The 14,584-nt window shown below is 33.6% G+C and overlaps 1 long non-coding RNA gene across 1 annotated transcript; it reads left to right on the top strand.

Annotated features, from left to right (window-relative positions):
• Nucleotides 1-1,087: 1,087 nt before the first annotated feature.
• LOC132747918 (uncharacterized) lies at nucleotides 1,088-2,106 on the top strand. Its single transcript, XR_009628177.1, has 2 exons — nucleotides 1,088-1,374; nucleotides 1,415-2,106. It is a non-coding gene; the product is annotated as an uncharacterized LOC132747918 (long non-coding RNA).
• The last annotated feature ends 12,478 nt before the right edge of the window (nucleotides 2,107-14,584 follow it).

A 14,584-nucleotide genomic window follows, 5' to 3' on the forward strand; every position in this document is an offset into this window, starting at 1 on the left:
CAACCGGTGCTAGAGAGCATGGTATAATATAGCATTATCATTAATTGACATGAAAACAACCTAAACATAAATCAAATCTCTATGTATGAGTCATGTAAGAACAAATCAAAATAATAATAATTACCTGCACATGAATTTGACTATTGAAAAAAAAAGATCTATCCGGAAATAAAAGAAATGCTAAGCATACGTTTGTATTTATTTAAAACAAAAGCATAAAACCCAAAAAACATCAGCATCCCTTGCCCGACCCCCTAACAAAAAGATGAAAAAACCAAGAGAAAAAAAGATGAAAAAACAACAAACAAACAAACAAAAACAACAACATCAAAAAAACAAAAACAAAAAAAACAGAAACAAAAACAAACAAACAAAAAGAAGAAAAAACAACAACAAAAAAACAAACAAAACAAGCAAACAAAAGAACAAAAAAAAACAAAAAGCAAACATAGCTCAAGATAACCACAAGATACAATAACAACAGGGGACAGGCATTTGTAGTGAGAATAAACACGATAATATACTCACCTTTCTTGTGCACATCATCCACTGTGGTTACTTTTATATCGGGAAGGATCATCAAGAGTGACCACACAATGGTTGCTATAATACATACTGGGCACATTAGCCAGAATCTAGACACTTCAACGGGATCGATAAAATATAGGAATATAGTCGATAACAGCGTTACCATCTCACTCGAAACCTGTGAAATAAAATGCGATGTTTGTAAATTGAAATTTCATTTTTTGTAACCTTTATACTACTTGATTTTTTAAATATGGAATTGCATTGCTTTGACTTAATTACTAATAAGGAGCTCCACTGAAGTCCATGGATAAAAGCCTGAAAAGTTAAGCAAAGACAAAGGAACATTTTATTACACGCCGGCCTCTCGAGGCCGGCGTGTGATATGGTATACATAATGCTGTGTTCTCACCGCCGATCAGATCAACTCGATCAAGCACGATCAAGCGATCGGGTACAAGTCTAGCTCGGTCTGCATGCGTGATCGGGGGTAGACCGCTCCGACCACCCCCGATCACGCATGCAGACCGATCGGCATGGCTCGGGCTTCCTATACCCGAATTTTTTTGACATGTCAAAAAATTCGAGTAGCGATCGAGTAGATAAGACGTCGAGAAGCGATCGTATAGTGATCGAGTAGAAGATCTAGTTGATCGAGAATAAATCGTGTAACGATCTAGTTTGGTCGGGTATACATCGGTTATACATCTCTTACCCGATCTGTACACGATCATCTCGACTTCTACTCGAGCATTATCCGATCTGGTCGAGTGGAAATCTGGCAACGATTGAGCAGAGGTCCAGTTAGTCTAGTTGAGATCGTGTATGACTCGCGTATAGGTCTGGGTGATCGCTGGAACATACGATACGTTATAGTACATCCCAGGTGATCGAGAAGAAGTCGGGATGTTGGTCGGGTTGTCGTCGAGAAGAAGTCGTAAACATGGTCGACTTGAGGTCGTGTAGGAGTCGTGAATTTGCATTTAATCCAGCTTGGTCGGGCTTCATCGGGGAATTAATGTGATCGAGTTGATCTGATCGGCGGTGAGAACATAGCTTAAGATAAAATTTTCATGGGCAAAAAATTGGCCTGTGTGTTTGACGTCATAAGGCCAAAACAAAATGGTCTTGAGGTTCTGGTAACATGCTGAAAAAAATAGGAAAAACATTTTTTTTTTTAATTAGTATTTTATTAAAATTTAACTGTATGTCAGATATATACACACTATAGGATACTCCAATTTTGCAATAAAATGTTCTAGGTAAGGTGCGGAAATACAGGGTCGGTCCGGTTACTGGAACCACAAGATCATTTTGTTTGGCCTAATCTCGCGTGAATAAGTCTCGCGAGAATTGTCTTTTTTTTTAACATGAACGAATATCAGTATATAATTAAGTTATAATAATTATTTGAGAAAAATACGTGATGAAATAATTTAAAATGAAAAAGAAATGCTTTTATTTAGACACGTGACTAAAGTTCTTGCTAAAGAAAAACAACATCCAATGAAAATGCGTTATTTACACCACGTGGTTTTCACACGCATCGGGGTTTGCCTAAAATACGAAAGTGACGTTTTTTTACGAAAGTGAACGAAAGTGACTTTAAAAATATGAATTATAGCTTTTAGATAGAATTTTACAATAAAAATGGCAGTTTGCAGACGAATAATATTTAGAAACTCATTATATTTTATTATCAAAAATAATCATTTACGCATTTATTTGCATAATTTCTAAACACAAGTTCTGAGATCTTCCTTTCGCTCACATTGAAAAAACATACGAAGTGTCTTATAAGAAATAAAAAAAAGAAGCTTTTAAATGGAAATTTAGTCGCTCATTGCTAATATTACACTCTTTGTTGACGTATATTATCAGAAATTCAATAATATTTATTGTCAAAAATAATCATTATGATGCTAGTAATACCCCATTTTATTTAGCATGATTTTATATTCAAGTTCAGCTTCCTTTCGCTCACACTGAAAAATACGAAAGTGACTTATAAAATATTAAAATATTAGTATTTTAATTGAAATTTATAATGAATTAATTTTGCCAGTTTGTACACGTACTTTTTTGTATAAATGATTGTATAATTATTTTCCCAAAAATACATGATTTTGATGATCTAAAATATCAAAGTTATTGCATAATTTCTCATAGCTGTAAACAAGTTCAGAGATCTTCCTTTTCGCTCGCAGACAATAATGTGAAAGTGATTTATTCGGACGACTGGGCGAGAGGAAATGAAAGTAAAAAAATAATTAAACTGTTTACCGTGATGTAACACCGGCGGACCTTTGGGGGGGTGCAAACGCACTTGGGAGGGTCGGGACCCCGAGAAGTTGCGTTTAAATGCGCAGGCCGGGCACTTGGGGTGCAAACCGCACTTGTGGGGTCAAAATCGAGAAATGACCCCAAAGTTGCCCGTATAATATGCTTACATATCAACTCACTTTTGGGTATCCAGATGCGTTCTAAAAAGTGTGTAATCTCGAGTTCTCTTAACAATACTGAGAAGCTGACTTATATTTCGATCTTCGACATTTGAAATATTGGAGTTGGAGTTCAAGATGGCGGTCAATACTTTGATTGATGCTTAAGTGACTTAAAAAGTGTCATTAATTTTTACCAACTTAAAAAATATCCAAAAATATATAATAATTTGTTTCACAATAACAAATCTGGTGGCATAAAAGTGACATTTGCATTTATTAATTTAGAATTTTGCATACATAGTTGTTTTTTGAAGTTTGCATACATAATGTGGTGGTTTTTCAGTTTTGCATTCATATTATTTTTTTGAGCTTTGCATTTTCATATTTTCTTAAAGTTTTTCGAGTGACAGGTGTTTGGACGTACTTTTCGTTTTTTTGCGTCGACATATTGGAGAGCGCAGAATCAAAAAAACAGCCTTCACATCTGCATGAGAGCAGCGGCGCATAAGTTGAGTTATGAAAGACTAGGCAGCTAGTTAGTAGTTGAGTCAGGAGTATTCGGCCCATTGGTTTGGTGAATCGGGGGCCCGGGTGCGGTTCTTGGCCGGCCGCGAAGAGCGTATGGGTTTCGGGGCCGACCTTTTGTCGGGCCCATTTTTTTTAGAATGCCAATAGTGGCGAGTTGTTAGAGTATGAGATATACGTGGAGTGTGTATTATTTTTTAAATTATTATTCTACTATCTATAGTAGTGTCTATTTGGAAAGGCTGTTGATTGGTGAAGGGAATTGAATGATGCGGCCAGGCGAAGCGCCAGCGCGCGCTGAGTTATGAGCGGTGGGGAGAGGGGTCAATTGACTTTAAACCAAGACCGCACCACTAGGTAAAATCTTCGCCTGTCGGGGGTATTTCAGAATAACATATCACTGCCTTATGCCCGGAACAGCGGAGACATTCACCACATTCTTTAACCGCACTTCTCCCCAGGGGGCGGAGAGGGGAGGTTGCGGTTACAATGAGCTGGTGTATTACAGGGTGAATAGCACAAGATAGAAATTCTAAATAGGTCTGTATGATTCGCAGCTGAATTTAGAAGAAAAACATATATATATAGCATTATAGAGCATGTAGCATTGTATATATGCAGAACAGTAGGATAATATCTAGGTGTCTTTCTGTATATATATGAGTACTTAAAAGGTGGTATTAATCTTGTTGATACCCCAAAAAATGCAAAATGGTGAGTATTTTTGCAAATTGCGAATGTTTGGCAAATGGGGTACTGTACAATTTACAGATGGCGAAGTGTAATTGAAAATGAGTGGTTGTTTACCAATGCCTCCGGGCGTAATGGTATCGCAAAGCCATCGTAGCTTGCAGAATAGGCGTCAGAAGTAAAGATTAGTGTAGCGAAGAGAAGGAGGTAAGGAAAACAAAACAGAAAGAGGTAAGAATATGTGGTAGCCGAAGAAAAGCGTAAAATAAATGATAGTATGGCAAGACTAAAATAGAAAGTGATGTAGATGCAAAGCGTTAAAGAATATGGTACTGCAAAGGCTGTAAAAGCAATAGGTGAGTGGAGAGGAAAGTAAAAAAAGCTATCAGTGTTAGTAAAACCTAACAAGAGATTTATGACCAAACAAAAGAGAACACAAAAAAATATTGTTACGAAAAAAATAGTATCAGAAGAAACAGAAGAAGAAGAGTTGCGAATGTCACTCTTTTTAGCCACGTTTTCAAAATATCTTTTAGTACAGAGAAGTCTGGTGCTAGTTGCGCTAGGAGTGTTAGGAGGATGCTGCCGAAACATTTATCCCCGTTCGGTGTCGACAGCGTTAGCTTGGATAGAGCTGTTTGGGTGCCATGGTTGAAGGCGGCCATGGGTTGAAAGGGTAATGTAAGGGAAGTGAAATAACAATGCAGTTAATATTTCCCCCCTCCACGCGCGCGCGGCGCTAAAGGCAGACGCGGCCCAGATGCGTTTATTTGTTATGGAATCTTAAACTATCTCAGAGAGAGTGGGAGGGTTTTTATATTGGTTAATAATCAATGTTTATCAGAGAGATGTAAGATGTGTTGTACGGTGAATTAGGAGGCGGTAGCAGATAATGTGAAAATTATTTGTTCATAAAGTAGTCAGAACCAAGGTGTGAGTATGCTGACGGTCATATAGAAACAGGGTAGAACTACTGTGGATGCTGACGGTGAGTAACGGGTACTGTAATCATCATTCGTCGAAAGGAAGGAACAGATGAGAAAGAGGATGGTTCGGAGAGGTAATTTGCCAGAGTGTGTTATGTTGGTGTTGATGAATGATAAAGAGACATCAAAAATAGAACAAGCTGAAGGAAGAGGAACAGGAATATGAGAAGCATGAAGTGGGCCGTTTAGAAATGGTTATTTTTTTAAACCTGCGGGGAGATTCCGATAGCCCGCGACAATCCCCTCGATATACCCACCAGTGAGGAGAGTTTTACAGGTGTAGTGTGCTGAGAGGGGTGCGCTTCTAATGGGTGTTGGCGACGGTGACTTGAAATAGTTTTGATATTTTTTTGACTGGCCTGTACGGACTACTACTTAATAGCCGACGATCTTCACCTAGTCAAGTTTTCTATCTGTGTCAGTTACATTTTTAGCGTGAGAGGGAGTGAAGTGGCGGGTAGTTTTAACATATTTATCAGCAAATTTTTTTACCTGAAATGTTCTTTACTCAAGAGTGGTACGCGGGGTAGGGATTTACCTTTGTCTAATTGCAAAAGACCTAATCAATTTCTGTAAAAGTGTGGTAAATAACAAGAACGGGAAAATGATGCATTAGCGGTAAAAACAATGGAGTTAATGTAAAGGTGTACATTCTTTTTAAATAGAACATGGAAAATTTTAGAAGAAAACAGTAATTTTTAAGCTTGAAAGCTGCGTTGGTGCCTCCAGATGAGTGCAGAAATATTTCAATAAAATCAAAAGCAGAAATATGTACTACGATTGATAGGAAATGTAAAATGATTCAAGATTCAAGTAATATTTTACATGTTATGTGCGGTCAATGAACTGAGTTTTCAATATTACAAAACTATTATTCCTACTGCGTTACTAACGCATTAAGGGCTATTTATGCATACTATTGACACTTTTTTTGGTAATCTTTTCGTGAGAGTTATAAGTGCCTTTTGCATAATGTGAGAACGAAGAATAGCGTTAGCTGACGCCGATGAGAGTAGCGCTGGGGTGCACTGGTGCAAGGGCCGGGGTGTTAAAATTGGAGATTCTTGCCAGTGTGTGGCTGAGGAGCGATATTATATTTATGAAAACTAAATTGTTTTGCGGTGACTTTCTTTAAAATTATCTTTAAGATGGATGGTTGAGATGCGGTCATGGTAGGGTGTGGATGACGGTGTGGGCAGGTACATTATCTGACGCAATCATATCTCCTTCGCTTCATATGTGAACCTGCGGACGGAAAGGTGAGGCTTTATTGAGATATTCAATATAGCGTTTATAAGTAGACGTTTAAGTATAGTATTGCAGTTTGAAGAATACTCAGTATTAAAAGACGTACATTTATAGATATTTTGTTTATAAAATAGTAGTGAGGTATCATAAAGATCAATTATGTTCCCTGAGGTTTTCAGGAACACATAGACATTCAGTATGTTGTATGTACCTTATGATCACGTAAAGTTGCATAGAAAGCGGTTGATTAGCATCAGTTTAGCAGGATGACCACCTGATTATATTTAAAAGACGAGTAGGTAGAGGTCGGACTTAGCAGAATGTTTATGACGGCGGGATATTTCGCGACGAGACTGTTCATACGAAAGCTTCTTGTTCAATAGTACAGTACATTTTTTGTGACCTTGTGTACATAAAATTTTCATGTATGATCGCCACACAAATAACTATGCAAGATCAAAGGAAGTTTGAATTCCTTTTTTCCTGCATTAGATATGGCCCTTTCTTACTTTTTATACTGTATACAGTACATATTTCACAAGTTGTGTAACTTCAATTACTGACTTTAACAAAAATTCTACTGCCGGCGTATAAATATTTAACTTGTAAATAGATTGTGATCATTCACAGTGCGTGAATTTATTATTTTATCCGTTTCGCAATGATTTTGCTATTGCTTTAAAGGAAATTAACTACCATATTTATGTATATACATTCTTTTTTAAAGTATTTTTTTCTATAGGTCCAACAATAATTTTGCAGCAGATACATAGCTTTATACACTTATTAAATATAATTTCGCAGATCCTATCCGTCAGAATATTATTCAAATAAGTTAAGTACTTACGAAAAACATTTTAGATTGTTCACAGCTTCTACGCCATTGTTCCAAAAATGCTTCAATTGGTAGACATGCTCTTGAAGGATGTTCTATCAGACTCATGTAAAGGCACCCATGGAGATAAAATCCGCTAGACACGGCGGCTGCCAGTTTCAGGATTGCAGCAGACGACATCCTATTAATGTGATTTAAAGTTTATGAATATTATTATATGATCTAAAAATAGCTGCAATATAATTGGTTTTAAACAGTAGTCAACAGAACAAAATTTAAAATGATATTAACTGGGTGCATTGTCATAGTCACTAGCTGAATTGGATGAATGCGTGAAGTAAGCTTTTAACGTGAGTAGTGTTCCTCGCGTCCAAAGTCTTTGATTTATTTATTTTTCATGAGGCTTTACCTGACATTGACGAATCAGATAATAGCATTCGTGCTAAGCTCTCCGAGGCCCCTTACCCAACCTACTCCCTACATTTTACAATTAAATCCCCGCTTGTTATCTCCCTTTTTTGTCGAACATTCGAACATATAGATGTCTTATTCAACCGGAAGTGCAGCCACATGGAAGCTTATCCATCCTATATATTAATATATTCACACGGAATGCATGAGTGATACGACTTTTAACTAAACTAAGCAAAACTGATTTAATTTGATCGAAACATAATTTTTGTTTTTGCAAACCATGTATACATATTCCAAAACATCTAATTATACCATTAAAACCGTAGGTAGAGCGTTGGACTGTAAATCGGGCGACCCATGTTCGATTCCCGGACGGTGCATGTCATTTTCGTTGTAATTGATCATGAAATCCTGTCTACGGCCATTTGCATTTATTTACCTCTACTGTGGCATGTACAGAAGTTATTTGTTCCTTGTGAAGACAAGTGGAGACAACTAGTCCTGGTAAACCGCTTGACAACCTGCCCAGAGACGTTGATGTGGATGAACTGTGCTCTGGTGAATTCAATGTGGTTTATTGCCGTGATCCGGAGTGAAAATTACCAACACAACCACTAATTATACCGGTACTTAGGCAGATAACATAAACACAACTAAATTTTCGAATTTATAACACCATAATAACTATTAATTTTAAATTCGTTTCATTTCGTTTATATTCTTACTTGTTTAGAAATGCACGAGTCCCTTTTGTCAAATTAAAGCTAATTATTCTTGAAATCTTAGTATGAAAACAATTAAAACATCCAAGATAAAATTCAAACAGAAATATTTAAAGAAATTAACACTTTAATATGAGTCAATACATTCACGTACCTTGTAATTTGATCAACCGTCCTTGATAAAGTGAACGTTTCACTGCAAAAAATTGAAAGATCAGGTATAATTTACATATCGGTAAACTCGATCTATTTAAAATAACTGCATGCGTTTACATGCACCGAATACATTACGTATCATATTTCTACGGAATAATCGCTATTTCTTATTATAAAATAACCATTCATTTCGGTAATATATTTCTTATGATAGTATAACCATTTAGTTCTATAAATATAACATAATTATGTTTATTAAGATATCTTGTGAAAGATACATTACTTAAAAATAGCAAAATAAGACTGTTTAAGATAGTCTTTAGTATGCTAGGATAACTGGATATGACTTCCATGCTTAAAACTCGAAGTTTAAGTTTCACTGTAAAATGTTACCTTTTAACAAGGTCTGTTTAGGTCTATGCGGAATATGATTAGGACCGTAATGAAAAATGTCGATGAACTTAAACGAACTGAAATATGTCCGTGTCAAGCTCATAAAGCGGACACATTGTTAACACTGCCCAGGTTTTACGAGTTCGAACCCCCCGCTCTTCCAACTAAGGTTTGTAACAAATCTTTTGGGAAAAAATTAAATAAAATAAAATTAATAAATAAGTTTAAGTCATACCTTTACAGCAAACGTGTTACAATGGGATTTTCACCTTCATAAATCTTCGTATCATAAAAATTTTATATGAGAATATCCTAAACAGAACTATAAAACTACACAAATAGTATAAAAAAGTAAAAGAACAATAGACCATATATATATCAAATATACCTTAAAACACATCTTTTATCCCCCCAAAGAAAAAAAATAAAAATAGATAAATAAAAATGAATCATAATTTTTTGAAAGATATGTAGACACTTTTCCATTACAAAATGTGCACGTAAAATGCACCGGAAGCCACCATTTAACATGTAGATTTCATTTCTTTACCTAGGCAGGACCAAAGGCAGTCGGTACTTGGCTTGGATAGTAGACATATACATGACCACGCCCACTTATTTTTATAAATATTTTTTTTCACTAATAAAATATTAAAATATGCTTATAATAAAAACTGCCTACGATTAAAAAAAAAATAACAAAAAAAACATGTTGAGATGGTTTTAGAACACCATTCAAGAAATAACAGAACACTTAGAAATAAAAATAAAGATCAACATGGCAAGGCGACGTTTACAGACCGCAGACCCCGACATAATTCTGTCACACCAGCAGGGCACCCAGATTGCACCGAACTAGAAATGGGAAGAAGACACAAGGGTGGTGAAAAGAGTGGAGGGATATGTAATGAAGTAAAATGAAAAGAACTAAAAGGGGCCGATATAAGAATAAAAGGGACAATGGTTGTAAGGAAGAAAGTGGGGTGGGGGAGGCTGGGGACACAAAACGCGACAAGCGGGGAAATGGAAAGATAATACCGCTAACGACAATTTATCACGATAGGACATTAAATGAATTAGACGGGGGAGTAAAATGTATTTTCTGTTACACAAAGAATCAAATTAAACCCATTTTAGTTCATTGAATTATGCCAAAAATTGTCTATGGTTGTAACATATTAAAATTGTCCTTCAATTTAATATGGGGATTTCGTAACTTTCTAGACCTTGATTTTTCTTACAATTTGCTACCCAGTTTAGTCGTATATCATATGTATCAAATATCATTTTCCGATTTTCATGATTATTAAGCATTAAATGTTTTAAGTCCATAAACTCAAAGTGACACAGTGAGCAAACAAGTACGAGTATTTTGTATATAATTTTGATAATGTTACAATAATATTATATATATGTAAAGAATTTATTTACCATATTGTTAAAAATAAATTTCAATATACGAGTGCGTGGTTGTTGTTTCTGTTATTGTTTTGATGCAGATTCCGAGATTTGATGAACGTTTCAAGATGAAATTACCAGTTAATAAAGAGTATTCTGTTATTTAAGGCACATTATTCCTCAGAAATCCATATATATTTTTAATTGCCTAGAACTGTCAAAACAAGTGTTTAATAATGTTTAAATAATGGATTTAGAGTATAGTAGATGTTTTATTACTTAAAGTTGACACTGATCATGCAGTTATGTTTCTTAAAGGCAGCAAAATATAAACACTTTCATTACGGAAACGTATGGCGACCACCTCTATATGTTAGTTAAAACATAATTTTTGACAATTTATTTAATACATATTATATACTTAACCAATTTTTACAAACCAAACTAACTTGATCTGAAATATTTATCTAGTAATATCTAAATTGGTAAAAACAGAATTTAAGACAATTTATTTTACACACGATATATATTTGACGATATTTACATTGATATTTGATCTTGAATACATCAGTTACTAAATCTGCTGTTTATATAGCTGGATTCAAATTTATGTGACATTTTTCTGTTCATTTATATGTATTAGTTTTATATATTGAGTTTGTGGAAAAATGATGAAAAATCTGCATAATTACATAAAAGAAAATACTTTAATATGTGTACTCAATCGGGTCTTATTTGCTAACTGAAGATCCGCTGTTAAAGGGAAGTAACTAATACCGATAATAAATTTCAATTATGCATGTGAGATTACTCTCCCTCTTTTTCAAATACATTTCTGTACGTTGCAAGGCCAAAGTAAAAACTCGGTTTGTTTACTTTGTGCCTATCAAAAAATTTAAAACCCATTTTTTTGGGACGGGGGACCTGGTCATTGATCCCTTTTTTTTAAATTTAAAAAATCCCCTGTCCCCCAAAAAGAGTTTTTTTTCCCATTAAGATTGAGAAAACCCTTGGTCCTTTTTTCAATTCCCCGGGGGGGCATAATGGGCAAAAAATTTTTTTTATGGAAGGGAAATTTTTAAACTAAAAATTAAAATTTTTTTTACTTTTTTCTAAAAAGTCCCGAAGAAATAAAAATTTTTTTTTTTTAAACAAAAAAAATGAAAAATGGGAAAGCTTAAAATTGGGATTAAAAAACAAATTTTTCGGCGCCCAAAATTTTTTTTCGCTTTTTAATTTTCGGAAAAAAAAAGAAAACATGTTGGGGTTTTAAATTTAAACTTTGGCCCCAAATGGGGGAAAAAACCCTTTTTTTTTTAAATAAGGGGAAAATTAAACAACTTTTTAAAAAGTTTTAGAAAAATAGTTTTAAATCCCCCCTTTTGGGAATTTCGGCCTTTGAAAAATAAAAGGGCGGGAAACAAGAAAATTTAAATTTAATTTACAAACCCGAAACCCCCCAACCCCGCTTTTTTTTGGTTTCCCGTTTTGTCCCGTTTTTTAAAAAGACTTTTTCAGAATGTTCCCCGAATAAATTTGGGTTTTTGCAATATTTTTGGTTTTCTATTCAAAGGCCAAAAATTTTTAATTTAAATTTTCCAAAAATTATTCTAAAAAAATTTTTAAAATTACGGTTTTTTTTTGAACCAAAAATGGGCCCGCCAAAAGGGAAAAAACCGGTTTTAAAAATTTCAATTTTTAAAAGAATTTTTAACGGGGCTTTTTTATTTTTTTTATGGGAGAATTTTTTTATAAAACATTTTTTCATTTTTTTTCCCTTTGAAAATCTTTTCCCAATTCGCGAATAAAAGGTTTTCACAGTTTTCGATTAAAAACAGTACTCTTTTTTTGAAGGGAAAAAAGAGGTGGTTTTTGCTAAAGTTTAAACAACGTTTTTTCTTTTTTTGCCGTAAAATTGTGATTAAAAAATAAAAAATTTTTTGTTTAATTCTAATTGGATTTATAAAAAAAAGCAAATAAAGGTAAAAAAGTTAAAATTTTGGATTTTTTAAACCCCTTGGGAATTGAAAAATTAAAACTTGGGTTTAAAAATCTTAAATTGGGCCCTTTAAAGGAAAAAATTACATAAAATTAAAAGTTGAAAAAATGGGCCCTTAAATTTTTAAGAAAGGTTTTTTCCGTCCAAAAAATAGTTTTACCCTTTTGTTTTAAATTTTCAAAAAAAATGAAATAGTTTTTAAAACTAACATTTCAAAAAAAAAGTAAAAATTTTTTTTAAAGGTTTACTTCTTTATGTTTCAGTAAAGTTTTGGAAATTTGGAGTAAATGTATTTAAAAAATTATCAGCCAAATTTTATATTAAAAAATTAATTTTTTTGTTGGCGGGGCCCTTTAAAGTTTGCCGGGGGTTGGCAACCTTTTGGCCCCTTTTCCCTTGGGCCTTTACCTTTCTTTAATTTTTCGTTTTTAAAAATTTCTTTAACCCCCGTGGGAAAAAAAGAGTGGGTTTTTTCCCCTTTTAACCCAGTTAAAAGTGGGCCAAAAACCCGCCCCCCAAAAACTTATAAATATTTTGAACAAAATCCTTTTTGGGGTTTTCTTATTTTTTCTTTTTTGCAATTTTTTTTTTTTTGTTGGTTTTAAACCCTCTGTACATGGAAAAAATTTTTTTTTTTTAAGGTTCCCCCTTTTGGTAAAAAAAAAAATGGAAAGGCCCCCTTTGGGTTAAAAGAAGTATTCCCTTTTTTTTACAATCAAAAACTATCAATATCAATACCAAAAAAGGTTTGGGAAAAATACATTTTTTTAGGAAAAATGGGAAAAAACCCCTTTAATTTTTTATAAATTTTCTCGTTTTTTTAAAAATGTTTTTTTTTTTATTTTTAAATAATGCAATGACCTTTTACCCCAAAACCCGTTTTTCTTTAATAAATTTTTCCCAAAATTAAAAACAAAATTAAAACCCCCTTTAAAATAAAAGCTCATATTTTTTGTCTTTTTCCCGGGTTTAAAAAAAATTTTTAAATCAAATTTAAAAATATTTTTTTTTTAAATTGGCCCTTTTAAATTTCCCCAAAAACTTTCTTATTTAACTTAAAATTAAAGGGTTTTTTTTAAATTAATTTTTTTTAAAACCTGGGGTTTTTTTTTTTCCAAAATTTTTTTCATTGTTTGGGAATGAATTTTTTTAAATAGTTCATATCATTGGTTTTTTGTGGGCAAAACAAATGAATATCTTTTTTCCCTTTTCTTTTAGCCTTTGTGGTTTTTTTGCTTTTTGTTTTTTTTGTTCTTTTTAAAATTTTTATTTTTTATCAAGAAAAACTCTGACCACACAAAACTTTTCTTTTGGGAAAATTTTGGATGTCTTTGGAGAAATTTTTCCCCGGATCACAGAAAGCTTTTCCGGGGAAAACCAAATTTTTTAACAACCCTTGGGGACCCTGGTTTTCCAACCCTCCCCTTAAAATTTGGGCCCTATTTTTTGATGACACTGCCCCAAACCCTTGGGAGGGTTTTTAAAACCCAAAAAAAAAGAAAAATGTATAAAAAAATGAATGAAAATAAAAAAGTAAATTGGGGGGCACCCCACAAATTCCCTATTCCCCCCGGGATATCCGGGGGAAGGGGGTTTTAAAAAATTTAAAATTTTCTAAGATATTTCGCCCTTTTTGGACCACAGAAAGCAAATTAAGCCGGGAGAATTCATCTTTTTTTTTTCCAAAAAATTAAAATACAATCAAAAGAAAAGAATGAAAAAAAGAAATGGCGAAAAAAAAAAGATATTTTTCCCCCCCCCTGTGGGGCCAATGTGGTCTTTCCCCAACCGTCCCCACAGGTAAATGGGTTTAAAAACTTATGAAATTAAAGTTTTTTTTCAGTTTTTTAATTTATTTAAATTTAATTTTTTTAACCCCCAAAATGTAAAAAACCCCAAAAAAATTTTAAATTTTCTTTTTTTTACTTTTTAGTTATGTAATTTTTTTTAAATTTCTTCACCCTTTTAATGTTTTGGAAAACCCAATAAATTTTAAAAAAATGTTTCTTACTTTTACATGGAAAAATTTACAATCTTCGTCCCCTAAAACCCATTTTACCCACTTTTTAAACCCTTTTTTCCCCCCGGAAAAACTTTTTTGGGGGGTTTTTTCCCTTTTAAAAGACCTTCTTTTTTCAAAACGCCCCTTTTTCCCCCAAGGGGGGGGGCGACAGGACCTGCAAAAAATAACCAAAAAATTTTTCCAAAATTTTTTTTTATAAAATTAAATTGGGAGGTCTGTAAAC

This window comes from Ruditapes philippinarum, unplaced genomic scaffold, assembly GCF_026571515.1.
Source record: "Ruditapes philippinarum isolate M1 unplaced genomic scaffold, ASM2657151v2 ctg1051_1_1_1_1, whole genome shotgun sequence".
Taxonomy (NCBI): Eukaryota; Metazoa; Mollusca; class Bivalvia; order Venerida; family Veneridae; genus Ruditapes; species Ruditapes philippinarum.